The sequence below is a fragment of the Pseudophryne corroboree genome, chromosome 2 (assembly GCF_028390025.1).
Source record: "Pseudophryne corroboree isolate aPseCor3 chromosome 2, aPseCor3.hap2, whole genome shotgun sequence".
In the NCBI taxonomy this organism is placed as follows: Eukaryota; Metazoa; Chordata; class Amphibia; order Anura; family Myobatrachidae; genus Pseudophryne; species Pseudophryne corroboree.
In genome coordinates, this window is record NC_086445.1 from 862,424,334 (window position 1) to 862,440,437 (window position 16,104).

Below are 16,104 nucleotides of genomic sequence, written 5' to 3' on the forward strand. Positions count from 1 at the left end.
ACCGGATGATAACATAGTAACTAAGGTTAAAAAAAGACAATTGTCCATCGAGTTCAACCTATTTGTGGTCTGCTATGCAGTCTTATTATAGGACTAGTTATTTTTATGTTAGGACTAGTTAACCTAAGGGAACGTTATGATGCACCCATAGGCGTGCGCAGGACATTTTATTAGGGGGTGCATGATTAGAAGGGCGTGTTTAGCACCGCCTATTGGGCATGTCTAACACCACTTAATGGGCGTGTCTAGCACCACCTATCAGGCGTGTTTACCACCACATATTGGCACTCAATGCAAACTAAATAATATAGAGAATTGATGCACAGAGATAGATAGATAGGTAGATAGATAGATAGATAGATAGATAGATAGATAGATAGATAGATAGATAGATAGATAGATAGATAGATAGATAGGATAGCACACTAGGCGATCACCGATACTGCAGCAGCATCAGGTGTGTGTGAGGGGGTGACAGACATTAGGGGGTGCCTGTGCGCACCAGGCACCCCCCCCCCCTGCGCACGCCTATGGATGCACCTACTTGAAGTTTCCCATTTAAGCCCTACATAATAACACCTGATGAGTTGTTCATTCGTCAATTTAAACTTTCTCCTTCAATACCTCACTAGTGCTCACTCTAGGTGCAGGGCACTGATCACTGAGGAGGGCATACTGTATTTTAATGTTGACGGGCAAAATTTCAGATGTGACGCATCGCTAAGGCTACAGTATCCTATAGATTGTAAGCTTGCGAGCAGGGCCTTCCTACCTCTATGTCTGTCTGTTTTTGCCCAATTTTGTTCTATTACTGTTGGTTCTAATTGTAAAGCCGCAATGAAATATGCTGCGCTATATAAGAAACTGTTAATAAATACATCCTGTCCTACAAAATTACACTAGACAAACTTGTGTAACATCTAGTCCCATCTGCCAGTGCAACTACACTCCCCTTTAGACTGTGCGGGTCCACACACTTAGCTGTACACATGCATAATGCACAAAGCACTGCATTGCAATTTTGCACATTTATAATTTAACCTACAGTGTCCGTCTCCAGTGCCGCACTGCATTATTTTACTATTCTACCACTATAATACCATGGGTAGAACATTTTATACATGGTTGCAAGTTTGGTAGCAAAATGCAGGCAATTGCTGATCAGATGGTAAATAAGTTACATACTGTAAGATGTTTTCCACATGCCCAAATCCATGTTCGCTTCTTATACACACAATTCTGGATCCAGTACATTTTGTTTGTATTTTATACTGGGAAACCGCTCATTTTTCTAGCGCTAAAGCACGACCAGATTGGGAATAAAAGGCAGTGTCACATACAAAGCACTGTAGCCGTGTGAGTAACCAAAGTTAAACAAATTTTGTACAGACCAGTTACAAAGAGTTCCTTCATTCACAGAGCATCTCATCTGTATGCCAGAAGTGACTAGGATCAGATTATGTAGTGGATGCAGCCACTGTCTGTTATACATCACGTCTGGGGGAAATAAATATGGCTGGCCAGTCGTTCGAAAACAATTCGAAATTTCAGACCAGCCCACTGGTACTACAAAGCTCACCAGCACTTCTCACCAATGCCAGATTACACGTACAGATTTGAACATCACCTGTCCCAACCAATGAAATATACCAAACAAGTATTGCACTCTTTTTAGTGCGTAAACATTAAACGGCTTTACTGCAGCAAGGTTGCTATATAAATTAATTTTGTTGGATTACTATGCTATAATGGATGTTTTTTTAATTGTTCTGGCCCATCAAAAAAAGTGTAAGATCAATCGGTTGCCCTTTACTGAATCTCCTGTCTCGCCCACCAAGAAATAAAAAATAATAATCAAAAAATAATTGTACAAAAACACCACATTGATCACTTGAGGTTTTAAAGACTGCAAATGAGGGTTGATCTTCTTATATTTAATTATTAACTTTGCAAACATTACAAGTGATGTATTATAAGGGCAAATAAATAAGACCTAAAAACTCATACCGACAAATAACAAACACTTGACATAACCAGCAATCATTCACTGCATGCAAAATTTTCAGCAAGCAGGTCATAATCATCTTTAGTGGCTTTGTGCACCTTGAAAAGTGCAGAACAGGATGCTGGCATTTGCCCCAGCCACTAGAAGGAGTTGTGCAGTATGAGGTTGTTCCATTTTGCTGGATGCATTTTTCCCATCATTTAGTTGCACAGCAGGGAAGTGTATTTTTAGGCACAGTTTACCGAACATACTAACAAAATTCCAATGTAATAAAGATGCACCAATATTCTAGCCAGGGGCGTTTTAAGAGAGGAGGGGACCAGCGTGCAGCCTCCATCACGGACCCCTCCTCTCCAGCAGTAAGTAGACTTTGGCATAATGCCAGAGTCTACTGAGCATGCGCAGGTCTCCGGGAACATGGCGCCCACGCTTTGTTCACGGGGACATCTCCAGTGTGCATGTGCAAATCACTTGGAAATGGCCGCTGCGGCCATTTTCCAAGTGATTTCTGTCCGCAGTGTAGGGCAGCTGCTGCTGGTCTCTGGAGGTATAAGTATAATGTATGGGAGCAGTATGTGCGTGTGGCCCCCATGGACCCAGGGGCCACTGTGCACCGCACACACTGCACTGCACCCATTATAGAAACGCCTTTGGTTCCAGCAGTATTTTTGAAGAAAAGCAGAAAATGTTATTTAATGAAAGGGGATTCAATTCCGATCCTCAAGTACCCTCATATGGTCATGTTTTCAGGATTTCTGTCTGTAGAAGTAGGTATGATAATTACTGACTATATATAGATGAACTCACCTCTGCACGATTGAAGAGATCCTCAAAATAAGTCCTGTTGGCACTTGATGTTTGGAGCTGAAACCCCCTGTTCTAAAGTGGTAGTCAGTTGGATTTCTGACACCATGTTTACACTTTTGCAGTGTTCGTCTTAGATTTTTCACTATCTCCAAAAACTTGGTATACTTCAAGTTTGTGGTGCCATCTCCAGAAAGACCAAGGTTTGTATTCATATTCAAGTGCACTCGATGAGTGATTCAGAAACAGAGGTGCCAAACCACTGCACTTTGTGGTGAGCTTTCAATGTACTTTGTAACTGAAGGCTCATTTTTAATTCTTCAAATGTAAGGTAACATTCTGAAGGCTGAAGAGCTGCACTTGCAGCCCTTGAAGTATATTGAGTGCCCATCAATGCACTGCACTACACTGATTAAAGTTAAATGACCATCACCAATCTAGTGGTCACCATTTGAAAAAAGATATATATATAATTTCTACACTTTTCTAGCATCTTATTTACGGACCAGGCGATAGACAGCATGTTTATCAGCAGCTGCATACATTATAGTATGCAGGTCTAGCAGTGCAATTAAAGGTCCACAAAACCTAAAATGTAAGATGCATTATATTTATAAGAGCTACTAAAAACATTCACAAAATATATATATGTAACATATCAAATACATGCTATGTATGACACTATTTCCATTCACAGCTAACTACAATCTCTAGTTCTCCAATTTCAGCAAAAGATGGTTAATGTGTCCAGTGTCGTTCACTGGGATTACTGACTGCAGTCTGCTGTATGAAATGTAAGATGTATTTCTCCGCAATCACAAATTCATATCAAATATCTTCTATTCGAATGAACTCCTGAGACTTTTACATATACTGTATATTTGTGGATGTTGCTATAATCCATAATTTTACTTGTTTTTCAAGTTTAGTGGACCAGATGCCCATTTAAGAATTAAAAAAATAAGATTTTACTTACCGGTAAATTTATTTCTCGTAGTCCGTAGTGGATGCTGGGGACTCCGTAAGGACCATGGGGAATAGACGGGCTCCGCAGGAGACATGGGCACTTTAAGAAAGAATTTGGATACTGGTGTGCTCTGGCCCCTCCCTCTATGTCCCTCCTCCAGACCTCAGTTAAAGAAACTGTGCCCGGAAGAGCTGACAGTACAAGGAAAGCATTTTGGAATCCAGGGCAAGACTCATACCAGCCACACCAATCACACCGTATAACTTGTGATAAACTTACCCAGTTAACAGTATGAACAACAATAGAGCATCAGATCAACCCTGATGCAACTATAACATAAACCTTATGTAAGCAATAACTATATACAAGCATTGCAGAAAAAGTCCGCACTTGGGACGGGCGCCCAGCATCCACTACGGACTACGAGAAATAGATTTACCGGTAAGTAAAATCTTATTTTCTCTAACGTCCTAGTGGATGCTGGGGACTCCGTAAGGACCATGGGGATTATACCAAAGCTCCCAAACGGGCGGGAGAGTGTGGGTGACTCTGCAGCACCGAATGAGCAAACACAAGGTCCTCCTCAGCCAGGGTATCAAACTTGTAGAACTTTGCAAAAGTGTTTGAACCTGACCAAGTAGCTGCTCGGCAAAGCTGTAATGCCGAGACCCCTCGGGCAGCCGCCCAAGTAGAGCCCACCTTCCTTGTGGAATGGGCTTTTACTGATTTTGGCAGCGGCAATCCAGCCGCAGAATGAGCCTGCTGAATCGTGTTACAGATCCAGCGAGCAATAGTTTGCTTTGAAGCAGGAGCACCCAGCTTGTTGGGTGCATACAGGATAAACAGCGACTCAGTTTTCCTGACTCTAGCCGTTCTGGCTACATAAACCTTCAAAGCCCTGACCACATCTAGTAACTCGGAATCCTCCAAGTCACAAGTAGCCACAGGCACCACAATAGGTTGGTTCATATGAAAAGATGACACCACTTTTGGCAGAAATTGCGGACGGGTCCGCAATTCTGCCCTGTCCATATGGAAAACCAGATAGGGGCTTTTATGTGACAAAGCCGCCAATTCTGACACACGTCTAGCTGAAGCCAAGGCTAATAGCATGACCACCTTCCACGTGAGAAATTTTAACTCCACGGTTTTAAGTGGCTCAAACCAGTGCGACTTCAGGAAACTCAACACCACGTTAAGATCCCAAGGTGCCACTGGAGGCACAAAAGGGGGCTGAATATGCAGCACTCCCTTTACAAAAGTCTGAACTTCAGGTAGAGAAGCCAGTTCTTTTTTAAAGAAAATGGATAGGGCCGAAATCTGGACCTTAATGGAACCCAATTTTAGGCCCAAAGTCACTCCCGACTGTAGGAAGTGAAGGAAACGGACCAGCTGGAATTCCTCCGTAGGGGCATTCCTGGCCTCACACCAAGCAACATATTTTCGCCATATACGGTGATAATGTTTAGCCGTCACGTCCTTCCTAGCCTTTATCAGCGTAGGAATAACCTCATCCGGAATGCCTTTTTCTGCTAGGATCCGGCGTTCAACCGCCATGCCGTCAAACGCAGCCGCGGTAAGTCTTGGAACAGACAGGGCCCCTGTTGCAACAAGTCCTGTCTTAGAGGCAGAGGCCATGGGTCCTCTGTGAGCATTTCTTGCAGCTCTGGAAACCAAGTCCTTCTTGGCCAATCCGGAACAATGAGTATTGTTCTCACTCCTCTTCTTCTTATGATTCTCAGCACCTTGGGTATGAGAGGAAGAGGAGGAAATACATAGACCGACTGGAACACCCACGGTGTCACTAGTGCGTCTACAGCTATCGCCTGAGGGTCTCTTGACCTGGCGCAATACCTCTGTAGCTTTTTGTTGAGGCGGGATGCCATCATGTCCACTTGTGGCAGTTCCCACTGACTTGCAATCTGCGTGAAGACTTCTTGATGAAGTCCCCACTCTCCCGGGTGGAGGTCGTGCCTGCTGAGGAAGTCTGCTTCCCAGTTGTCCACTCCCGGAATGAACACTACTGACAGTGCTCTTACGTGATTCTCCGCCCAGCGAAGAATTCTGGTGGCTTCCGCCATCGCCACCCTGCTCCTTGTGCCGCCTTGGCGGTTTACATGAGCCACTGCGGTGATGTTGTCTGACTGAATCAGCACCGATCGGTCGCGAAGCAGGGTCTCCGCTTGACGTAGGGCGTTGTATATGGCCCTTAGTTCCAGGATGTTGATGTGAAGGCAAGTCTCCTGACTTGACCACAGACCTTGGAAATTTCTTCCCTGTGTGACTGCTCCCCACCCTCGGAGGCTTGCGTCCGTGGTCACCAGGACCCAGTCCTGAATGCCGAATCTGCGGCCCTCGAGATGGTGAGCACTCTGCAGCCACCACAGGAGAGACACCCTGGCCCTGGGGGATAGGGTGATCAGCCGATGCATTTGTAGATGTGATCCGGACCACTTGTCCAACAGATCCCATTGAAAGGTCCTCGCATGGAACCTGCCGAAGGGAATGGCCTCGTATGATGCCACCATCTTTCCCAGGACTCACGTGCAGTGATGCACCGACACCTGTTTTGGTTTTAATAGGTCTCTGACCAGTGTCATGAGCTCCTGAGCCTTCTCCATCGGGAGATAAACCCTCTTCTGGCCTGTGTCCAGATTCATGCCCAGGAAGGGCAGACGAGTCGTAGGAATCAACTGCGACTTTGGAATATTTAGAATCCAGCCATGCTGTTGTAACACTTCCCGAGAGCGTGCCACGCTGATCAGCAACTGCTCTCTGGACCTCGCCTTTATGAGGAGATCGTCCAAGTATGGGATAATTGTGACTCCTTGCCGTCGCAGGAGCACCATCATTTCCGCCATTACCTTGGTAAATATCCTCGGTGCCCTGGAGAGACCAAACGGAAACGTCTGGAATTGGTAATGACAATCCTGTACCACAAATCTGAGGTACTCCTGATGAGGTGGATAAATGGGGACATGAAGGTAAGCATCCTTTATGTCCAGAGACACCATAAAATCCCCCCCTTCCAGGCTTGCAATGACCGCTCTGAGCGATTCCATCTTGAACTTGAACCTTTTCAGGTATATGTTCAGGGATTTTAAATTCAATATGGGTCTGACCGAACCGTCCGGTTTCGGTACCACAAACATGGTCGAATAGTAACCCCTTCCTTGTTGAAGGAGGGGAACCTTGACCACCACCTGCTGAAGATACAATTTGTGAATTGCAGCTAACACTATTTCCCTCTCTAAGGGGGAAGCTGGCAGGGCCGATTTGAGGTAACGGTGAGGGGGCATCTCTTCGAATTCCAGCTTGTATCCCTGAGACACAATCGCTGTAGCCCAGGAATCCACCTGGGAGTGAACCCACTTGTGGCTGAAATTTCTGAGACGCGCCCCCATCGGGCCTAGCTCCGCCTGTGGAGCCCCAGCGTCATGCGGTGGATTTAGTGGAAGCCGGGGAGGACTTCTGTTCCTGGGAACTAGCTGTATTGTGCAGCTTCTTTCCTCTACCCCTGCCTCTGGCAAGAAAGGACGCACCTCGGACTTTCTTGCCTTTTTGTGATCGAAAGGACTGCATTTGGTAATACGGTGCTTTCTTAGGTTGTGAGGGAACATATGGCAAAAAATTTGACTTTCCAGCCGTAGCTGTGGAGACCAGGTCCGAGAGACCCTCCCCAAACAACTCCTCACCCTTGTAAGGTAAAACCTCCATGTGCCTTTTTGAGTCGGCATCTCCTGTCCATTGCCGAGTCCACAGGACCCTTCTGGCAGAAATCGACATTGCATTTATTCTAGAGCCCAGTAGGCTAATGTCTCTTTGAGCATCTCTCATATATAGGACAGCGTCTTTTATATGCCCCAGGGTCATCAATATAGTATCCTTGTCTAAGGTATCAAGTTCCTCAGATAAGGTATCCGTCCATGCTGCTACAGCACTACACATCCAGGCCGACGCAATCGCCGTCCTTAGTAAGGTACCTGAATGTGTATAAATGGACTTCAGGGTACCCTCCTGCTTTCTATCCGCAGCATCTTTTAGGATGGCCGTATCCTGTGACGGCAGGGCTACCCTCTTGGATAAGCGTGTTAAGGCTTTGTCTACCCTAGGGGAGGATTCCCAGCGTAACCTGTCCATTGGCGGGAAAGGATACGCCATAAGCATCCGTTTGGAAATCTGCAGTTTTCTATCTGGAGAATCCCAAGCCTTTTCACATAACTCATTAAACTCATGTGAAGGGGGAAAGGTCACCTCTTGCCTTTTTTCCCCATACATATAAACCCTCTTGTCAGGGACTGGGGTTTCCTCTGTGATGTGCAACACATCCTTCATTGCTATAATCATGTAACGGATGGCTTTAGCCATTTTAGGCTGTAACTTTGCATCATCGCCATCGACACTGGAGTCAGAATCCGTGTCGATATCTGTGTCAACAATTTGGGATAGTGGGCGCTTCTGAGACCCTGACGGCCTCTGCGACATAGGATCAGGCATGGGCTGAGACCCCGGCTGTCCCAAGGCTTCAGCTTTATCCAACCTTTTATGCAAGGAAGTAACATTATCATTTAAAACCTTCCACATATCCATCCAATCGGGTGTCGGCGCCGTCGTCGGCGACCCCACATTCATTTGTTCCCGCTCTGTTTCCACATAGCCTTCCTCGTCAAACATGCCGACACAAGCGTACCGACACGCCACACACACAGGGGATGCTCTATTTGAAGACAGTTCCCCCACAAGGCCTTTTGGAGAGACAGAGAGAGAGTATGCCAGCACACACCCCAGCGCTATATGACCCAGGAATCACACAGTAACTTAGTGTTAACCCAGTAGCTGCTGTATATACTGTTTTTGCACCAAATTTATGTGCCCCCCCTCTCTTTTTACCCTCTTCTACCGTGATTCTGCAGGGGAGAGCCTGGGGAGCTTCCCCTCAGCGGAGCTGTGGAGAGAAAATGGCGCTGGTGAGTGCTGAGGAAGAAGCCCCGCCCCCTCAGCGGCGGGCTTCTGTCCCACGTTTCTGTGTAAAAATATGGCGGGGGCCCATGCATATATACAGTGCCCAACTGTATATATGCCCACTTTTGCCAAGAGCTCTCTAATTGCTGCCCAGGGCGCCCCCCCCTGCGCCCTGCACCCTACAGTGACCGGAGTATGTGGGTTTAGTGTGGGAGCAATGGCGCACAGCTGCAGTGCTGTGCGCTACCTCATGTGAAGACTGGAGTCTTCTGCCGCCGATTTCGAAGTCTTCTTGCTTCTGTCACCGGCTTCCGTCTTCCAGCTCTGCGAGGGGGATGGCGGCGCGGCTCCGGGATCGGACGACAAAGGGTGCGATCCTGTGTACGATCCCTCTGGAGCTAATGGTGTCCAGTAGCCTAAGAAGCAGGACCTATCTTCAGTGAGTAGGGCTGCTTCTCTCCCCTCAGTCCCACGTAGCAGAGAGTCTGTTGCCAGCAGATCTCTCTGAAAATAAAAAAACCTAACAAAATACTTTCTTTTTAGCAAGCTTAGGAGAGCTCACTAAGTAGCACCCAGCTCGTCCGGGCACAGATTCAAACTGAGGTCTGGAGGAGGGACATAGAGGGAGGAGCCAGAGCACACCAGTATCCAAATTCTTTCTTAAAGTGCCCTGTCTCCTGCGGAGCCTGTCTATTCCCCATGGTCCTTACGGAGTCCCCAGCATCCACTAGGACGTTAGAGAAATATACCGTAATAATAATATATTACTGGAGCAGGATCAAATAATCAGCCGTATGCTTCTCCCGATATACCCTTCTATCTTCTGTGGGCTACATAAAGGACCAGGCTTGGAATGGCCCACATGGGTACAGGAGAAACCACTGGTGGGCCTTACTGCCTGGGGGCCCACATTCTGCTCTAAGGATCAGGTTCCAGACTGTGCACTTGAATTATACATTATACATATGTTACCTTATACTAGACTATGGTGTATTTTCTACAGTGAATTACTGTTATTAATCTGGTACATTATCATGCGTGCAGAAGCTGAATTAACGGTATATATTTATGAAGTGGCACTCTCTAATGGTTAGTCAAACCAATGAAGTGGCAGGCCACACCCCCTCTGCAGACTGGCCACACCCCTAACATGGGCCCCTACAACTGCATTCCCCCGGTGGGCCCTACATGCCCCAGTCCAACACCGTAAAGGACAGAGGGCGCCTTTCAGTTATCTATTCTGCGTGTGACCATGAGTAGTGCTGTTCCATATTGTGTAATTACTGATGCTTGGACATCTCGGAGGGCACCAGGGCAAGTACAGTAATTGGAAGAGTGGAGTGATGGACTTTTTCTCATTCTCCCCACAAAGGGGAAGAGGTTTGACCCTATGGGGTTACTCAAAGTCCGATGGTGCGACTGTTCGTACAACGCAGTGGGTTACAGCCTCAGCTGGTGGGCCTCTCAGTAGACAAGCCATCGCCTGCCTCTTTAGTGCCCCACTCTGAAACAGGCCTTATGTACTTATCTGAATTAGGACAACACAATAACTATATCATAATGTATGATTGCTACAATACAAATAATACTCTGTCTCCCTTTTAAACCCATAAAGGTCTTTGGACGGGATATATTAAAGTGATTCCCATATGTACCAAGCTCTGAAAAGAGATACTTTCTAGAGCTTGGATCCAGTAGGCATTGCCATCTGTAGGTAGCCTTGCCTAATAGAAGCCTATGAGCTTCTTATTGATTCCTGAGAGGGATATAAATGGATCCCTCCCAGTGTTCCCTGCGGTGCGAGCATCCTGGGTCCTGAACTTGCAATTACTGAATGTACAGAATTATCATGTGCAGAATCCCCTATTTCTTTACTGGATCCTGCAGGATGGTTTCACCCCCCTCCCCCCTCTCTGTAAGAACAGATTAAGGAGCATTAAGAAACAGCAGTGCTAAAGGTGATTTCTTATTTTAAAATGCCTTCTTTTATTTTTGATGCCTTTTGTCAACGCAGTTCACCCTAAAAGAGATTTAAGTATTAAATTTACTGCTTTACCCAATAAGTAAACTCGGCGTGTACATACATCTCTAATGTTTTTAGATATACGCACGTGCAGATCAGGGAGTGCGATGCCGCGGCGGCAGGCAGCGTTGCAGAAAATGGGGGCATGTTGCACAGCTTCTAATTGCCGCTGCTCTACAACAGAGCAGCGATTGATAGGACCGTCCCAACTGCCCCCCTCCACCACCGCGGGTGGGAGAGCGGGACAATCCCCCAAAAAACGGGACTGCCCCACAAAAATCGGGACAGGTTGGCAGTATGTATTTCTATATATATATATATACAGTATAAAAAATATACATATATACAGTGTATATATATATATATATATATACATATACTCAGTACAACATTGCCTTATAGTTCATTTTCTACACTTTTTTTTACTAGAAATTCATGTAAATCCAGTTATAATTGATGTATAAAATCTATATGTAAGAAAACTGTAATTTAGTAGCTTTGCTGCTGGTTACTGTGACATCACTAGCCTGTGACATCATAATGCTTCCTCCTGCAACATTCTCTCTACAGCTGCAGAAGTTTCCAGCTACCATGCAGGAAGACAGGTAGGAGGAGGTGAGTCCTACATAGCAGGGTATGATGGAGGGAGATAAGTAAGACAGAGTGCAGCACAGTCAGCTGAAAGGCCATAAAAGATAGACAGAACGGGGAATATAGGTATGGAGAAGCGCAGGAAAGAATTACATATTTAGGAATATAAATGTAGCGTTACAGAAATAAAGAGGGCAGTGGATGCAGATAAGTCTCTATGAGGCAGGATCTTGCTTTGGAAATGAAAAAGCAAGTAAAACAGATAAACGGCAAATTGATAAATTTGAAAGTATGTTGTTTGGTTTAAGGAAAATTGGAAAACTGGTTGACTCATGGACATTTTATTGCACTTAAAATAGTACTATGCTTAAGGAGAGTCTTTAGTGTTTTTTTAGAAGATCATCATCTGGCAATGTACTGGCAAAGAGACTTGCAGAGTGTCGGGTGACCGGCAAAGAGATCTGCAAAGTGTCAGTTGAAGACGACGGGAGGGGTCGCAGAGGCAGCAAGGACTGGAGGATAACATGCAGGAGGTAAGTTACCATACTTGTGTAATTGTGTGTGTGGTGGGGGGTATTGAGAGCACAGTACAAATCAGAGACTATGGTGGGGGAGAATGGAAAATGGGGGCAGGGGCGGTGCTAGTGTGTTTGGCGCCTCCCTACAAATTATAGATTTGAGCCCTCCCATACTGTACTTTGTAAAGTGACAGCGAGCTGGCTGAAAAAAAGGGTGTTTGTACTCACAGAGAAGGGGCATCACCACACAATTTTACTCCCAATTAAAATTATGCCCCACAAAATCACAATCTTATTCACATTACACCACAGGTAGTGCCCCTGATTCATAGTACGCCACATAGTAGTGTCCCTTATTCACATTACGTCACACAGTAGCGCCCCCTAGTCATGTTATGCTACACAATAGTGCCCATTATACGCATATTGCCCACAGTAGTAATGTCCTTTACAAATAATGCCCACAGTAGTAGCGCTGCTTATACACATTATGCCCACAGTAGTTCCCCCTTATATGCATAATGTCAACAGTAGTAATGCCCCTTATACACATGGTGTGCACATAGTAGTGCAACTTATACATATAATGTCAACAGTAGTAGTGCCACTTATATACATAATGCCCACTGTAGTAGTGGGGAGCCTATTTTTCTCTGTTCAATTCCCTTAATGTTAAAACTGGAAAAGCCACGCCTCTGGAGATAGTGAAATGGGTGGCCTTTCTATCAATGATATATTGGGGGTCATTCCGAGTTGTTCGCTCGTTGCCGATTTTCGCTATGCTGCGATTTGTTGCAGATAGCGCATGTGCAAGGCACGCGAGCGAACAACTCGGAATGAGGGCCCTTGTCTGGAAGAGTGATAAAGTGGAGAAAGAAAATGATCAACCAATCAGTTACTATCTGAAATTTTTCAAACACAGCCAGTAACATGGTAGTTAGGAGCTAATGGGCTGGTACTTTATCTCTCAACACTTTATCACTCTGCAGGGCTTAATACATCTCCCCATGGAATAACCAAATTATGAAATGGGACAAAATGGTATAAATGATGTAAAACAGAGCTGTAACAAGTGACTATTTCCCTATCTTTGCATATAATGAAGGTGACATGGCCCTTTTCCCAGAGTACTTTTCCTTACCGCACAAGGGGCCTGATTCAGATGTGGACACAAAGCTGCTGTTGTATGCAAGTGGCTCAATGCTTTTTCACTGTGCATGCATGTAAGCTGCACTGCGCACAAGATGCGATCAAGCTCACATAGAGGATCCCATCGCAGAGTGACTGACAGGTCGGCATTTGGGGTGATAACGGGGGTGGCTAACTGTACACAGGCGTGTCAGTTCTGTTCAAAAACCATTCCGTGCACATGTATAAATTAACCATTGCGACCTGTGTTGCTGCTGAAGAGCCCTCTGTGTCTAGGAGACTTGCTCCGTCTACGACTGCTCACTTACTCAGGGTGGACTGCGATACAATTGCGAATGGCAAAAGATTGCAGCAACGATCGCTTTAACAACCACAACTGAATCAGGATCACAATTACAATTATATTTTACTATTTGATCACATTTACCAACTAAGGGGTCAATTTAATTTGGTGCGAGTTTGTCTTACAACAGCCGCACTTTCTGGCAGCCCAATCTCGCTCAAAAGTGCCCGCAGCCCTATCTGGCCATGAAGAGTGAGAGTTTGGGTGCCGATGTTGAAACATTGCAGCAATGGCAACTCGTACCTAATTAGATTGACCCCTAAATGTTAGCAATTTTTAGCTTTTATTATTTACTGGTCAGATTTCTTTTCTGAAGGTACCCACTTATTACTATAAGAAAGAATGTATCCGCCCCAATGTATGTACTATTGTCCTTATTTTAGGCATTTTCCTTGTCCTCAATAGTCAGAATAACATATTTACATAGAGAGATTTTTCTCTCTACACAACCACACCACTGTTTGCAGTTTGTCTCTCTGCTTGTTCATCCACTAACAAATGTTTTTTCATCTTTCCTCTTAGTCTACACAGCAGTTGACCTTTGGCAAGTATAGGCAGGTATAGGTAAGTATTGTACCCCTCTCCCATTACCCATAGCTCCCGGGGGGTTAGATTTAGGCTGCAGGTGGGGAGAGGTTAGGGTTAGGCTGCGGGTAGGGTGGGTTAGTGTTAGGCACCCCCGGAGGTGGTTAGGCTGCAGGGGAGGGAGGGTTAGGTTTAGGCAATGGGGACAAAGGTTAGGATTAGGCACCTTAGAGTTAGGCACAAAGGGGGAGGTCACTGTTAGGCTGCGGACAGGGAGGGTTAAGGGGGTGAAGAGAGGGGAAAATACCCCTTACTCACCCATCAGCCTTTTTTGCACCAGCGTCGGTATTACAACCAATAGGATCCCATGCGCTGGGATATCATACTGATCCCCCTATTAGTACGCCTCTTAATGCCCAGAGGGAAGGGCGATCCTGAGGCCATGGTTCCCCAGAGGTTTCCCCCCAAGGGGGTTTTTCCTCTCCTGAGTGCTGAAGGATGACTCTTTATGAGTCTAGAGGTGTAGCTTTTATGCCATAATAAGTACCAATCTCATGCCCGTCCCTGTAAGAGGTAAAATAATCGCTAATGCAATCACTTTACTTCTGGGTTTAGACCCCGGCTGCGCTACTTCACATGTGCATTCGTCAGACTGCATATGTGAGAGCAGCCAGTAATGCAGAGGGATCCCAAGGATCCTTCTCCTGGGAAGAATTGCATAATGTAGCCCAAGGGGTAACAAACGCCATTTAGAAATGGCATTAGCTGCCGGGCCAAGCTCAGAAATGCTTCGCAGTTTACCAACTGCCGTAGAAACTTTTGGTGGCTGCTTCTGTGATCACAATAGGAGGAATGTAGCAGATATCTTCAATATCTACTGCAGTCCCCAATACCTACATTCAGGGGCTGTTTAATATTTGTAGGCAGCCTCCAAAACAGACTGTTTTCTGTGAGGTCTCGCAAAACGAGATTTATGGTAAGAACTTACCGTTGTTAAATCTCTTTCTGCGAGGTACACTGGGCTCCACAAGGATTCACATCGGGGTGTAGAGTAGGATCTTGATCCGAGGCACCAACAGGCTCAAAGCTTTTGACTGTTCCCAAGATGCTCAGCGCCGCCTCCTCTATAACCCCGCCTCCATGCACAGGGAGCTCAGTTTCGTTAACCAGCCCAATGCAGTAGCAGGTATCCGAGACGACAACCGCTCGTAGCCAAGTACACCACACACTCACCACAGGAGAGGGTGTCAGCGGCTATGCCACACCAACCCAAAGAAGCTAAGTGCGTCAGGGTGGGCGCCTTGTGGAGCCCAGTGTACCTCGTAGAAAGAGTTTTAACAACGGTAAGTTCTTACCATAAATCTCATTTTCTGCTGTGGGGCACACTGGGCTCCACAAGGATTCACATCTGGGATGTCCTAAAGCAGTTCCTTATGGGAGGGGATGCACTGTAGCGGGCACAAGAACCTGGCGTCCAAAGGAAGCATCCTGGGAAGCGGCAGTATCAAAGGCATAGAACCTTAAGAACGTGTTCCCTGAAGACCACGTTGCCGCCTTGCACAATTGTTCAAGGGTCGCACCACGGTGGGCTGCCCAAGTAGGTCCAACCGACCGAGCAGAATGGGCTTTAATGGTAGCAGGAACCGAACGACCAGCCTGTACATCAACATGTGCAATCACCATTATAATCCATCTGGCCAGGGTCTGCTTGGAAGCAGGCCAGCCACGTTTGTGAAAACCAAACAATACAAAAAGAGAATCAGATTTCCTAACAGAGGAAGTTCTCTTCACATAGATACGGAGAGCCCGTACCACATCCAAAGACCGCTCTTTGGAAGACAACTCAGGAGAATTAAAGGCTGGAACCACAATCTCCTGGTTAAGGTGGAAGGAAGACACCACCTTAGGTAAATAACCTGGCCGCGTTGTGAGAACCGCCCGGTCACGGTGAAAAATCAAATAGGGAGACTTACAGGATAAGGCACCCAAGTCAGAGACCCTCTTAGCTGAAGCAATCGCCAGCAAGAAAAGGACTTTAAGGGAAAGCAACTTAAGGTCAGCAGAGGCAAGAGGCTCAAACGGAGACACTTGCAAGGCCGACCAAAACCACCGACAACTCCCAAAGGGCCACAGGTGGCACAAAAGGAGGCTGAATCCGCAACACACCCTGAGTGAATGTATGGACATCAGGTAGGGTAGCAATTTTTCTCTGAAACC

The 16,104-nt window shown here is 46.1% G+C and overlaps 1 protein-coding gene across 6 annotated transcripts in view; it reads right to left on the bottom strand.

Annotated features, from left to right (window-relative positions):
• Positions 1–16,104, bottom strand: part of SPECC1 (sperm antigen with calponin homology and coiled-coil domains 1) — a 1,059,948-nt gene that overhangs the window by 333,761 nt on the left and 710,083 nt on the right. The window lies entirely within an intron of this gene.